The sequence below is a fragment of the Pogona vitticeps genome, chromosome 1 (genome assembly GCF_051106095.1).
Source record: "Pogona vitticeps strain Pit_001003342236 chromosome 1, PviZW2.1, whole genome shotgun sequence".
Classification (NCBI taxonomy): Eukaryota; Metazoa; Chordata; class Lepidosauria; order Squamata; family Agamidae; genus Pogona; species Pogona vitticeps.
The window spans coordinates 179,568,369-179,582,995 of record NC_135783.1 but is presented as its reverse complement, the minus strand read 5'-3'; the positions used below and the strand labels follow the sequence as shown (position 1 = coordinate 179,582,995).

The 14,627-nt window shown below is 42.7% G+C and overlaps 1 protein-coding gene across 2 annotated transcripts in view; it reads right to left on the bottom strand.

The window, feature by feature from the left end:
• Nucleotides 1-6,238, bottom strand: part of INO80D (INO80 complex subunit D) — a 44,665-nt gene extending 38,427 nt beyond the window's left edge. The window contains exon 1 of one of the 2 annotated variants that reach the window (XM_020780754.3): nucleotides 5,758-6,238. The gene's annotated coding sequence lies outside the window, so the exon portion shown is untranslated. The remainder of the gene's footprint in view (nucleotides 1-5,757) is intronic. The other variant, XM_072978344.2, reaches the window with a different exon arrangement.
• Between the last annotated feature and the right edge of the window lie 8,389 nt (nucleotides 6,239-14,627).

Here is a 14,627-nt window from a genome sequence, read left to right as displayed (position 1 = left end):
CCAATAGCCTTAGCCAGCCTAGTCAATCATGCAGGATTCTGGGAGCTGTAGTCCAGCAACATCTGGAAGACCACAACTGCCACACCTCCTCTAAAATTAGCACTGAAATGTGTTACAATGACATATATTAATAACTTGCTGTTGAGCAGCTGCCATGATTCCTGCACACAAAACTCCCAGTGTCAGTGACTAAAGATGAGTTATTCATATCCCTGGGGATACAAATATGAATAGCAGCACTACAGCTGCCATGGAGGTCCATTCCCTCTCCCCAAAACGGGATAGTCCACTCACCATTCGGCGAGCGGTGTTCAGCTCCACTGTCGTTGCACCAATTGCAGAAGGTGCCCGCCTGGCCTTCCCCACCTCCCCCCACAGCTAAACACTCATCAGCTGAGCAGGGAGACTCCCCATCTCACCTCCACACTGGAAGGGTCGGCTGCATGGGGAGGCAGGAAAGAGCTGGTGAGTACAAATATGAACAGCCCATCTCTGTCAGAGACATATTCACAAATAACTACCACTTAGCATTACTTAGAAAAAGTAAACTTGTGAAGATGAACACAAACCTCACCCTCCTCCATCCCTGTTTCTATCAGTATTTGCACACGTAAAGGGACTTTCTAATGCTGAGGGCTTCTAAGCTGGCTGGAGCACTGGACATAATGTTAGATGGGAGCAGAGATAAATGACTTACCGTACTTTATTCAGGTTAACCATATTTAATGATACAACAATTTTGACTCAATGGCAGTTCACTCACAGTAACAGACAAAACAGTATTCTCTTGGTATGTTCATTTATGCAGTGAATGTCAAAGAACCATCTACTGCAGGCAATGCCTTCAGGTACAGTCACATCTCCATTCTGCTTGGACATTGAGATCAGGGGTGTACAGCTTGTTCTTACGCACACTTATAGCCCAGTGCCATGCACAATTTGTCCCAAAGTGTCAGTGTGCTCAATGAGGTTTGCTCCCTGGTATCTGCAGAGGACCACAGCCCAAACTTGAAAGTAAGTTCCCCTGAAACAAACAGGAGTTATTTCCACATGTATCTACCATCACAGTGAAAGTGACTCATATCATCTTGTTCTTCCTACTAACTCCCACATATCAGAAAGATGTTAATTTAGTCCCAGTAGCATTTCTCTCATTATCATCTGTAATTCTATATTTGAACACTTCAAAATACACACACACACATCTACAGAAGCTACATATGACAAAACTGCCCCCATTCTGTCTTTCTATAACTGGTAATAGTTTTAAAATCTGCAGACAGGGTAGGCTGGTGGAACCAAAATATTCAGAACCGGGGGGGAAAAGCATATGCAATTTCACTAATAGCACTATCAGATGACCCTATTTTAGAGTACCTCCTTGCTTCGCAGGAAACATGATACTTCTTATTTTAGAATATGCCACTTACTACTGTACAGAATAAAATCTTCAGCTCTAGATTGCCCCTAATTTTTAAATTATACTTTCCCTTGCTTTGGAGGAATAATTACCATTCACTAAGTCATAGCATTTCTCAGTGTGCATAAAATGTATGGAGTCCATTTCATTACTTAGTTAGATTTGCAACAATTCCTAATAAGATGACGAAATATGGTAAAATTCTCCTCTTGTCAAAAACAAGTGGATATTTAAGTATATTTAGTAATATTCATCCATACACAACCTCAGTTTATAAATATTTAGGATTACTGATAGCACATTCCAGAAGTATTGGATTATAGCTCTCATCACCCCCAACTCTCCTCCATGCTTTCTTAAATGATGAGAGTTGATAACACAATACATCCAAAGAGTACCAGAGTAGGGAAGCCAGTGTTTGGTCATGTGCAAGAAACAACTCACTTATGGTGGCAGGAAAAAAAATCCTCTGGCAGCAGGCGAAGACCTACTGGTTATGTTTTTAAATGTGTTGTTGAACTTTATTTGTTTGATCCTTTTGTATTTGTATACTGACTGTTCTTAATGTTAAATACTGTGTTTTAGTGATGTAAGCTGCCTTGGGTCCTTTTTAAGGAGAAAAATGGGGTATAAATATATTAAATAAATAAAAGTAAAAAAATAATACTGCTGCACCAGGCAAATCTAAGCAGTATTCTATGCAATATTTAGGGTAAGGTGGGACTTTTGCACTAGACACCTGTGTTTTTCACAGCTATGTTTCTGCTCACATGCATGCTCTTGTAACATTAATCATCCCAGCAAGATGGACAGGACTGCATTTAATATTGAAACTCCATTGTCCTGCTCAGTGAGACACTGAACAGTACACTTGCCATTTCAAAAGCTGCTGTATCAGTTGTACATTCTGAGAATTTTCTGCACTGTTGAACACCAAACTTACACCACTGCTAGGAATTTTTAAAAATCCTTATACCTAAACTTACACTCATTTTCCCCCCTAACAAACCAGACCACTGGAGTGACTTAAATTTAAACATTGACATTACTAACTGGGCTGCTGGACAAAAAGTATGCTGGTGCAGTTTGATTTTCTGAAAAGTGGAGAAGGCCCACTGGAAAAAAAAATTGACCATAGTGTACCATCTCTGGATTGATTCTTATATATCAGTGGAAGCATCTTCAGAGCAACCCCAGGATGTGCTGCATGGAATGAAAATCAAAACGGAAACTGGAAGAGTCTTCTTACTAATTTATGTTCAGAGCACATTCCTATATGAAAAACAAGCAAATCTTGCATCCCTATCATAATACACTTCTTTAAAACTCACTTCCAAAGAAGGATATTAGGAAGGAAAATTCTCCCATACACTAATCTCTTAGTACATAGCCAGCTATTGAATACTGAAATACTGTACTTAAGTAATGACAAAGAAACACTGTAAGCTCTTTGGAGCAGTAACCCTGTCCTCTTCTACTTTGAGAAGTACCATTCATGCTGGTGACATTAGACAATTAATGAAAAGCCTGGTCACAATATGACTTCCCTCCTTGTCATGTAAGCATGTTTGCTTTAAATAAATTTAATGCTGCAAAAGAACAGATTAGGTCTTAGCTCCACTTTACAGCTGACAAAATTACTTCAATGAAAACTCCACCATTATGTGTATACTGTACTTGGAGAGTTTGGGTGGTAACTTAAGGCTACCACTTTTAGGTATGATAAAAAGTTGCTGTTATCCCACCCACCATATCAGGTCTCTAAACACTGGGATGTCAGTTTGAGAGGCAGTGCTGAGCTATATTCTAACTGAACATTTGTTTACACAAACACACTTGAATTCAGACTCTGCCAGCACAAAAAATAAATAAATAAAATGAGCCACATTCATCTAAAAATCATGTGAATTTGACCATACAGATCTTCCATTGATAACTCATAAAAGTCTACTTTATACATGCTATCCCTCCTCACCCAAAGTATACTTCTATTGTGTTGATCCCTCAACGGCTGGGATCTAAAGCTGTATTCAAACTGCACTCAGGGCCCTGCAAGAATACAATGTTGTTGAGACTGGTTTTGCTTTAAATTTTCTTTTGTCATGAAAGCAGTTCCCAAATCCTCTCTTTCAGAAACTGTCTAACATGAGTTTTGAAGAGCGGCAGTATGAGAAACACAAATCCAAAGTCCTTTCGAGTACACCGCATTAGATCTGTATTTTCTTTGGATCCTGACCAACAGTTCACCTGAAGGTAGGTGCACATTAACATACTATGGGCGGGCAGCCAGTGTAGTGCATGCTGTTGTACCTAGGACTTTAGAGACCTGGTTTCAAATCCCCACTTGGCCATGGAGACTCATGGGGACGGGCGGCACTAGTAAAACCACTCCTTAAAAATCTCACACACCTTGGAAACCTTGCTACGCAAGTAGGAACTGACTTGACAGGAGAAGGGGACGACAGAGGATGAGATGGTTGGACAGTGCCATCGAAGCTACCAGAATGAATTTGACCCAACTCCGGGAGGCAGTGGAAGACAGGAGGGCCTGGCGTGTTATGATCCATGGGGTCACGAAGAGTCGAACACGACTTAACGACTAAACAACAACAATATACACACTTGCTGTGGATATGGAAACTCTAGCAACCTTTCTTAACATTGGCCCAGCAATCTGGCCATTGCAGATCTATGTGCTAATACTATTGACCTCAAGGACTTGCTTTTACCTACACAGTTCCACTGATCTATTCAGGGGAAGAAATATTTACAACTTACACCCAAAGTCTCCATGCACAGGTACTGACCCTAGAACCTATACCATAGCTTAAAGAATGCTATACAATACACACCTTTTTGTAATTTATTTCTGATGCAACATATTCTAACACCGTGCAATTCCCGCTTCTCCGTGATTAGGGCTTGGGTGGTAAATTCCTTCCAGGCTACCTCCGACCAGAAGAACTACGGAGGACCTGCCTTTTTTTGCCACACACCTCATCCACAGGACCGGGGTTTCGTGCACAGACCCAACTAAGCACGTGCTCCTGTGGCTAAACTCCGAGTGACAGGCAGCCCCGACAAAACTGCTGAAGTGGGAAGGAAGATCGGGCGGTCCGGCGAAGAGGACCACAGAAAGCAAGAAGCCGCCGCCGCCAGTTCGGGTCCCACTCCCCGAAAATGAGCTGCTCTCCCTCCCCAAGACCCCAGAGCCTCCTAGCAGGCGTTTGGGAGGCGCGTCCGGGGGGGGGGACCTTGTGGCGAGACGCCTTTCGCCCCCCTCGACTTGGAAACCTTCCTCCTTCGCCTACTCTCCGAGTATCAGGAGGCCTCCGGAAAAAGTTTCCACGACCATCATGAACATGACATTTTAAATTAACGTTATGGTTTCTGAGGAGCAAGAAGAGGAGAGGGGGGGGTGAGGCGTGAGTGTTTAGAAAGCGGAAAAGGTCTCTCAGCTCTTTCCTCTCCCCCCCCCCGCTCGCTCGCTCGCTCGCCCGCCAATATACACCTTTTAGGACCGAAGGTAAAACCTCCCCGTCCGCTCATTTCGGGCCAGACCCCGCTGGAAAATACCCGTCTACAATCAACAAGGGGGACGGGGGAAAAGAGGGAAGACCGGCGATGCCCAGAATTAAACTTTAAAGGCCGCCGGCGACTCCCGGACACGCTCCCGAAGGGGGTGCAACGACACCCCCCCCCGCCGCCGCCCGCCCACAGTCTACGCTGAGAGAGGGACATCTTGTCCGACATCCTGATTACAATTATAATGTGAAATAAAATAATAGTCGGCTTCCTAGCCTTCGTCGCCTTCCCCCACCGCCCCAGAACCTCCTCTCCCCCCATGCTCGGCCGCCGCCGCCGCCGCCTCCTCCTTTCCAGTCCACGGCGCGACTAAGGGCCCCGGTCGGTGCTCTCGGGTTTAAGCGCCACCCCCGGACCCCAAAGCAAGATGGGGGCGGGTGGATTTCGCCCGAACCCGCTTTAGGGTCTCGTGTTAAGGGCTTGGCTGGAGCTGGAGCGGGACCCCGCGGGGGCGGGGAGCTCACAGGCCCGACTTGGGTCGAGGCCTCTCCCTCACGGCCCGTCCAATACAGCCCAACACGGCCGCCTTCTTTCCCGGTTTTAAGCCCAACCCGGCCTTTTCGGAGAGCCCCCCGTCTCCGCAGCACCCCGCGGCTTCCAAAATCTCGCCGCCGCCCCCTTCAGCTCCTCGAGGCCTACAGCGCTCCTCCTCATCCCCGGCCTCGCGTAGCGCGCCTCGCCACCCGCCCCGCGCACCCTGTGCCGCCTGCCGCTTTAAGAGAGCCCGGGGATAGAGGCCGGGCCTGGCTTACCTTTCCAGCTGCTTTTTTTTCTCTCCTCTCTCTCCTCTCCCCCCTTTCCCTCTGTTGGGCTGACAGACCAGAGTTTCCTCCCCAGCAGAGGGACCGGGGAATGGGCTCGGAGCGGCTTCAGTGCTGAGGAGCTGCTGCTGTTGCTGCCCCCCTGGTTCTGAGGAGAAAGATTCCTGCTTTTAGAAAAGAAGAAAGCTTTGAACGGGAGCTCTTTATTATTTTAAAACTACAAAGTGCTCAGAGGGTAGGTGATTATTAAGGGGAATCCCTGAATATATTCTCCAGCAAAGAAGGCAGGGCTGCTGGGGCTGCTCAAGAAGAGAGCTTAGCAGCCTCCTACAGCACCACTACAGGCACTGAGAGGACATAACACCAGAGAGCGGTTCCTCTGCCCTCCAAAACAACAACTTTCCTACCATCTTGGAGGTAGTATAGAGAGAAAGAAGAAGGAGGAGGAGGAAGAAGAGGTGGAGGAGAAGGGGAGAAAAGTACAGTACGTTTTTTGATGAAGTGTTGATTTTTAGAAAGGCAGATTTTATAAAGATGTGGGGCAGAACCTCCTGTGCAGAAGGAAGATCAAGTGGTTTGTCTTAATTCCTTGGAAGCTCAGATGACACTTAAAAAGGTGAAAAGAGAATATTTTAATAAAGTTTTTCTAACGAATTGTTATTATTATTTAAATTAAAAGGGGCCAGCGTTTGGCTCCCTTCTCCATCATATCTGAAGTTTAATGTGAACTTAATAAGTTTGCCTGATAGTTCTGAAAAATGTCTATAAACTTTTGTGGAATGGCTAATATATATTTTTCTGTAGAACTAACCTGAAATTGACATGGGATGGTTTTGGGAGAGCTGAATCTTAACTTTGCTCAGCATAAGGTAGATTAATCAGGTTTTAGATGGGAATAGCACAGATGTTTAGAGACCAAGATGGTATCTGGGATCAGAAAAAAATTAAATATAAATACATGGGATGTATTATTATGTATTCTGCTGTTTATAACAGTGCAACCTGAGAGTGAAATAAAAGTACTTTCAATGACTTAAAGGCAGCAGTGTGATTTTAACAAATTTATGAAGTATTTTGTAATTTTGCCATAGTAGAAATCTTTTTATCTGTGTTTTGAATTTAACCGTCAGTGTGTTTTCAAATCTCAAACTAATTTTAGGTCCTTATTCCAAGCTCTAATTAAAAGTTGTGAAGAGGAGATTGTGATTCCTTCTTTCTTTTTTGGTGTGCCTATGTGTTTGGGTCTCACACAGAATGTATATAAAAATTATAACATTACAAAAGATTCATATTCATAAGTTATCAAATCATCATGTCTGATATGAAGTAAAGCATTGAACAATACTTAGAAAAATGTTTGCAACAGTGAAGTGGGTTTAAACTGCTGTTGTCTTTTTTGTCTTTTTTGTTTTGTTTTTGCTTATGTTTTGTTTCTTTTCTGATATACTTGCATAGATTAACATGGCTACCTCTTCTAAAAGTGCTTAAGGATAGCTTTTCTCTTAGGTGAGGTATCATGTCTTCAATTCGGCATTGGCTTCATGTTTCAGACTGTTTCAAATGAGTCCTGATTCTCAATTGTCCAAATGCTGGATATGTTCTTTCTTTTACTGTACTGTAGTGTGTTTTGCTAGTATACATGCCACTGAATTGGGCATTCCAATGTTTAACAGATTGGAATTAACTTCCATTGGTTTTCATATATGTTTTTTGTTTTTTCTATGTCAGTGCATTTAGAACATTTCTTTACTAAGCTGCAGATCTTAACAGGTTAGCTCTAGTCCTGAAGTTGTAGTTTTTATAGTTTTTCGTTTCTAAATTGCCCTTATTAACTGGCTATTTTTGTCAGTAGTAATTGCCAGATTTCCCTTCAGTCCTGCATATTTCTTGGGGGGGGGACTGTTCTAAAAATAATAAAGGAGACATCTTTCTAGTATAATTGCAGTATACCTAATTTTAGCCCCCCCCCCCCAAGCTGCTCTGGTCATATTAGAATGTGTGGTTAGTCAACAGACATCTAGAGGAGGAAGTGCTACTGGAAAGTTGTTGGCTTTCTCTGTTCTAGTCTATTAGGATCTTGAATTTTTGTTGGACATTCAAATAGTCCTTTTTTCTTTCAAGTAGAAGGTGGTAGTGAAAACTCTGTTGGCTAACTTTAGACTTTACTAAGTAATCAAAAGGTTTTGCCACTGTCATTTTGCTTTGGCTCTTGCAGTGACCAAGCAGAATTCCATCTACAGGTATTCTTTGGATTCTGTATACTGTATGTAGGCAATTCAATCACTTGTCACCTTCAGTTACTGAGGGGAGGGCATGTTATCTGTGAATGATCTATGAATGCTCTCATTCATTATGAGAGGTGAGTGTACGTTTCGTGTGCTGTACAGTCAACTCTTCTTCTGGCAGTTGTCCATCACAGTGTGTCTCTTTTTGGATCATGCTCTTAATTCCACAGCAAAACATAATAAAAAGAAGAAAAGAAAAATCTGTGGTGTACTTAAGAAGAATCCCAAAAGAGTTGGGCAATACCTTTATCAGACCACTGATAAGATATTTTAATGGTCCAATAAAGGTATCATCTAGTCCTGGTTTTGTATTCTGTTCCATATTTACAGCCATGGGGATGTGAGCTGCTGAGCCTCATGGCACATTAGTTAAACTGCAGTACTGCACTGAAGACTCTGCTTATGATCTAAGTTTGATCCCAACAGACTCATGTAGCTGTCTCAAGATTGACTCAGCCTTCCAACCTTCCAAGCTCAGTAAATTGAGTATACAGCTTGTTGGGGGAGGGGGCAATATGTAGCCTGCATAATTAAATTGTAAACCGCACATAGAAAGCATTAAGCACTGAATGGTATATAAAGCAGCACACTTTAAGTAGAGTTTGGTGGTGAAGTCTTTCTTCCCTTTTTGCATTGCCTTGGAGAAAATAAAGTAGACCTCATGCAAATGGTGGCCAGGGTAGAGCAACTCCAGAGTCTCATTCAGGTACCTTAAGTGCAAGAGGCAAAGTAATTATGATTTTAACATAATGTTGGAGAGCAATATAAGACAGTAAACAACATTAAAAAACAAACTTCTTCAAGCTAGATAAAACAAGCTAAAAATGAGTCTTGACCTCTTTGCAAAATACTGTATAGGGAGTGATAAGGCCAATCGGAACTCCAGCGGAAATGCATTTCAGAGTTCAAAAGCAATGCAGCTAAAGATCTTTTCCCTTGAATCTCTGAAGGTGATATTCAGGGGACTTCTTTTGAAGATCTCCGTATTCAGAGAGGTTCATAATGAGACAGACAGTTTTCAAATACTTAAGAACTTAATCCGTATTGGAAGGTGGTTCTCAAGTTGAAAAGTTCTTATGTTGAATCTGCATTTCCCATAGGAATGCATTGAAAACCATTAATCCGTATCTGCTCTTTTCCGTTCATAGAAACTACAGTGGAACCTCTACTTAAGAACTTAATCGGTTTTGGAATGGTGTTCTTAAATTGAAACGTTCTTAAGTTGAAGCAAAATTTCCCATAGGAATGGACTGAAAACCAATTAATCCGTTCTGGCTGTTTTTTTGTTATGTAGAGGTGCGTTCGTACATTGAAGCATTAGTTCCCATAGGAACTAATGCAAAGCTGGTTAATACGTACTCTACCACTAGGGGGAGAATTTTTTTTAACCTAAGATGACCTAAGTTTAAAAAAAGAGCAGGAAAGGTTTTTTTTCCTGTTCTTATCTTGGATTTCTGTTCTCAAGTAGAAGCAAAATTTAGCAAATGGAGCTGTTCTTAAGTTGGATTGTTCTTAAGTAGGGACGTTCTTAAGTAGAGACCCCACTGTAGCCATACCTAAGTTATTGCAAACCTTAAAAATTAAAACCAATGTCTTAATCTGAGCCTGGGAAACAGTTGACAACCAGTGGGGCTGGAGCAATGTGCTCATGCTTCCATGCACCAGTTAGTGACCTAGCTGCTGTGTTTTGTAACTTCTGGATTTTTGTTAGTCACTGCCTTATAGTGGCTGAGTTTGCATGTCATGATAATCCAGCACTGTAGGTCCCCCATATCTGCTGGAGATTGGTTCCAAGCACCCCTATGGATACTGAAAGCATGAATAATAGTGAAAGCTATATGTATAGCATGGTAAAAGAGGGGCGGGGGGGGGGGGAGACAGAAAAAAGTATTTTCACATTTATTACCCTGTTTCCCTGAAAATAAGGCCTAACCTGAAAATAGGCCCTAGTATGATTTTTCAGGATGCTCATAATATAAGCATTACCCCCAAAATAAGCCCCAGTTAAGTGAAACCCTGCCCTCCACCATTGTGCAGCAAACATTAGAATATGACATGGCCGCATTTGAATAAATGTAGAGTGTTGTACATGGAAAAAAATATCCCCTGAAAATAAGCCCTAATGTCTTTTTTGGAGCAAACATGCATATAAGACCCTGTCTTATTTTCGGGAAATGCAGTACCACAACTGGCCACTAGAGGCCACTAGTATTCATAGTACAGTGGTGCCTTGACTTACGAACATCACTACTTACAACCATTTCAAGTTATGACCAGCTCTGGGCACAAAATTTTGCATCTACTTGCGACCAGAGCTTCCACTTATCAACAGAAAAAGGCGGAAATTTCAAATTTCTAACTGTAGGTGGCGATGAGGCTGCTTCTTTGTAGCTTTTTCACCCCAGCAGTTAGAGGGTGTGGTCGTTGGAGGCTTAGGATTGCCTTGCTTCTGTTTCTAATCGCGTGCGCGTGTGTGTGTGTTTGTTTGCAGGGAGGCTTTGGGCTGCCTGGTAAGGTAAGGTGCTGTTTTCTGCTTTTTAAAAACTGTTCTGAGTGTTTTTGCAGCCTGGTTTTGGGCTGGGGGGGTTATGTTTCTGTGCTGTGCTGGGTCTTGGGGGGTTGTTTGTTGGGTTTCCCTCCCATTTCTGATGGGTCTTGGGGTTTTTTGTTGCTTTTTGGTTGCCCCTCCCATTTCTGATGGGTCTTGGGGGTTTGATTGCTTTCTGGGGGGTTTTCCCCTCATTTCCAATGGGTCTTGGGGGGTTGTTTGTTTGTTGGCTTTCCCCCCATTTCCGATGGGTCTTGGGGGGTTGGTTGCTTTTTGAGGGGCATTTCCCCATTTCCGATGGGTCCTGCATACTTCCCTTGTTTTTTCCTTTGTTTTCTTTGCATTTTCGACCTGCCCCCTTGTTCTCTGTGCATTTCCAATCTGCTCTGTTTGTTTTCTGTGCATTTCCAATGAGTCTTGCACGCTTGATTGCTTCTCCCCCGCTTCACCTGGATGGGATTAATCGTGTTTCCAATGAGTCTTGCAGTGATTTTTTTGGTGATTTTTTTCTTCAGCCGGAATGGATTAATTGCATTTCAATGCATTCCTATGGGAAATGGTGCATCGATTTACAATCTTTTAGAGTTACGTCCATCTTCTAGACTGGATTATGGTCGTAAGTCGAGGCACCACTGTATTCTCTGGGTTTCTTTAGTAGCCAGTTCTGGTAATACATGTGAACATAGGGTTTTTTTTGGATGTTTTTCTTTTAATATTTTTAATACTTTCAGATAAGTGAGTCAGTGGATAGTAATCCCTTGGAAAAGGGGACTCTGCTTTGTTCTGCAAGAAGCCGCCTTCTTGCAGACAAGCAGCATGCTGCTGCATCCTTTCCAGTCACTCCTGCTTGCAGCCGGAGCAGCTAAACAAACAATTAAGCTTCCATTCATGGATTGTTTATTATGACAGCGTAACCTGCTCGGTCATGTAAGCCTGGAAAAATAGTCCATTGAGGATAGGCTCCTGCCATGTTCAGTCATCAGGATAAATTAGATATGGAACATTCATGTTTAGTTATTTCACTAGCGAGCAAGGACCAGCGCACTTAGCTTATCAACAAGCCAGAATTTTTTAGACTTCTTAAACCAACTGCACATACCTGGAGAGTGTTCTGCATTAGTTAGATTAGGCATCCTTCAGTCTCGAGAGACTATGGTAACGTGCTCTGTATGGAGGACTTGGAACAGCATCTAGTGTGGCTGAGAAGGCCAATTTGAGAGTGACAATCCCTTCCACATTGTCCTGCTCCCTGATTTTGCTGCTTTCGCGACTGCCTCTTTGCCTCGGCCTGCTGAACAAGGGTCTCTTCAAATTGGGAGAGTCCATGATGCAACACTTGCCTCTAGGCTGAATGCTCAGATGTCAGGGTTTCCCTTCTGTTGAGGTCCATTCCTAAGGCCTTCAGATCCCGCTTGCAGATATCCTTGTATCTCAGCTGTGGTCTCCCTCTGGGATGATTTCCCTGCACTAATTCTCCATACAGGACATCTTTTGGAATCCGACCATCAGCCATTCTCACAACATTCCCAAGCCAGCGTAGACGTCGGTGTTTCAGTAATGTTTACATGCTAAAAATTCCAGCTCGTTCTAGGACTACTGTATTTGGAACTTTGTCCTGCCAGATGATACCGAAAATGTGTCGGAGGCAACACATATGGAAAGTGTTCAGCTTCTTCTCCTGCTGTGCACAAAGGGTCCAGGACTCACTGCAGTACAGGAATGTGCTCAGGACACCGGCTCTATAGACGTGGATCTTGGTATATGCCGTCAACTTCTTATTGAGCCATACTCTCTTTGTGAGTCTAGAGAACATGGTAGCTGCTTTGCCAATGTGTTTATCCAGCTCGACATCTAGGGAGAGAGTTTCAGAGATTGTTAAGCCAAGGTACACAAAGTAATCAACAACCTCCAATTCTTGCGTGGAGATGGTAATAGAGGAAGGTGCATTAGTTAAAGGTGATGCAAACAAGGCATGGATAATTCTCTGCCCATCAGAATCATTCAGGAGCAGTCATAGATGGAGGACTGAAAGGTTTTTTTGCAAGATACACCAGATGGCAAAGTCAAGTATGAAAGAATACAGTGATGCCCCGCATAACAAGCGCTTTGTTTAACGACAAATCCGCATAGCGATTGAGTTTTTGCTATCGCAAAAGCGATCGCATAACAATGTTTTAAATGGGAAAACATCGTTTTGTGATGATCGGTAAGCTGTTTTGCTTACCGATTATCACATATCGATGTTTTTCCAACAGCTGATCGATGGTTCCAAAATGGCCGCCGGGTAAAGAAAATGTCCGTCTGCTGTGTTTTCGTGCCCTTTTCTCGCTTACCGGGCAGCGAAAATGGCGGCCGCATGGAGGATTTCCGCATAACGGTGAGGTTTTTGCCCATAGGAATGCATTAAACGTGTTTTAATGTGTCCCTACGGGCTTTTTTGCCCTGCATAGCGACGAATCCACATAGCGACGATTTTTTCGGAATGGATTATCGTCGCTATGCGGGGCACCACTGTATACCTGAGCTACCAACCTGACCTTTCAAGTAGAATGCAAGCCCTTCCAGAGCAGATTGAAACCCGAAATCTCTCATGTTCCTCCAGCAAATACCAGCTATTCTGTGGAAACAGGGCCGATAAATTAAAATAAATTCTACGGTCAGGTGACCTGCTCATAAAATATATTTATGGCTAAAATATACAAAATGCAGTTTAAAAATATACAACCAGTTCATAAAACATATTAAGTGGTTAAAATATACAAAATGCAATTTAAAAAGTGTACAACAGATAATTGTGTACTGTTTGTAAAATATGAGGAGATAGGGAATGCCACAGACTAGAATGATAGGGTCTATAAGTCAGGGTCACCGTGATAGTCTGCAGTTCCTCATCCTTGCTTTCACTATCAATTCTGAAGTTATTTCTATTTAAAGATACTGGAATGCAATCCTGTGATTGGAAGGTTTTATGAGGGCTTACATATTGATAAATAAGCGTACAGTGCTTATGATCAGCTAACTTGCTGAAGTCCTGTCCATTTGTATACATGGGCATTCTCTTAACTCACTGTCTAGGCACCAAAAATCAGGAATAAGGCTGGATTGTCAAAGGTAAACTGCAATTTAATTTGTATCACTTCAGACCAGAGATGGGGCCTGGACCCGCTGTCAAGTTGGACAGAGACTCAATTCTGGTTTGTTGTTCTGTTCCAGTGACTCAGACCTGATTTGTGACTTGGAACCCACCCACCCCTTCCTTTTTTCTGGGGAAAAAAGCTTGTTTTTAATTGGGACTCGGACCCAAAGACTTGCCTGCTTCAGACTCTAAATTAGTGTGTTGTGTATTTTTGTTTGTTTGTTTTTGTAAGACTGCTCCAGAAGAAATCCCTGCACTCTGAAAATAGACAAGCTGGTACAAATAAAAGACTGGATTATTTTCTCTAACCTCTAGTTTTTTTGTGGATGGAATCTTTTCATAGAAGGGTATTTAATTCTAAAATGTGAATTGCTTGCAATCTGAAGTGGTACAGGTCAAACTCTGGTTTATTCCCTCAGTGAGAAGTAAGCCTGGCAAATGGCTTCAAAGTTTTTTCTCCCTTTCAGACTTTATAGCGTTCACTGTGGGGTCATGTTTCTTTTCATAAATTCATCAAACAATCCTTAGAATGTTGCAACTGGATGCAGACTGCATTCATTTGTTTTTCAGGGAATAAAAAGCACTGGCCTCACTGAAACATATTTTAACTAAGCATTTTTAACTAAGCATGGAGATTATTGTATTCTAAATATTGTTGTACATCAACATCAGATCCTGTACATTGACATCTGAAGCGGAGTGAAACAAGGTTGTGTCCTCGTGCCGACCCTGTTTGGGATCTTTTTTGCTGTCATGCTGAAGCACGCCTTTGGAAGTGCAGCAGAAGGTGTCTGTCTCTGGACTAGATCATATGGAATGCTCCTTAATCTCTCTAGATTGAGAGCGAAGACCAAAGTCCAACTGAAATGCATGCAGGACTTCCTCTTCACTG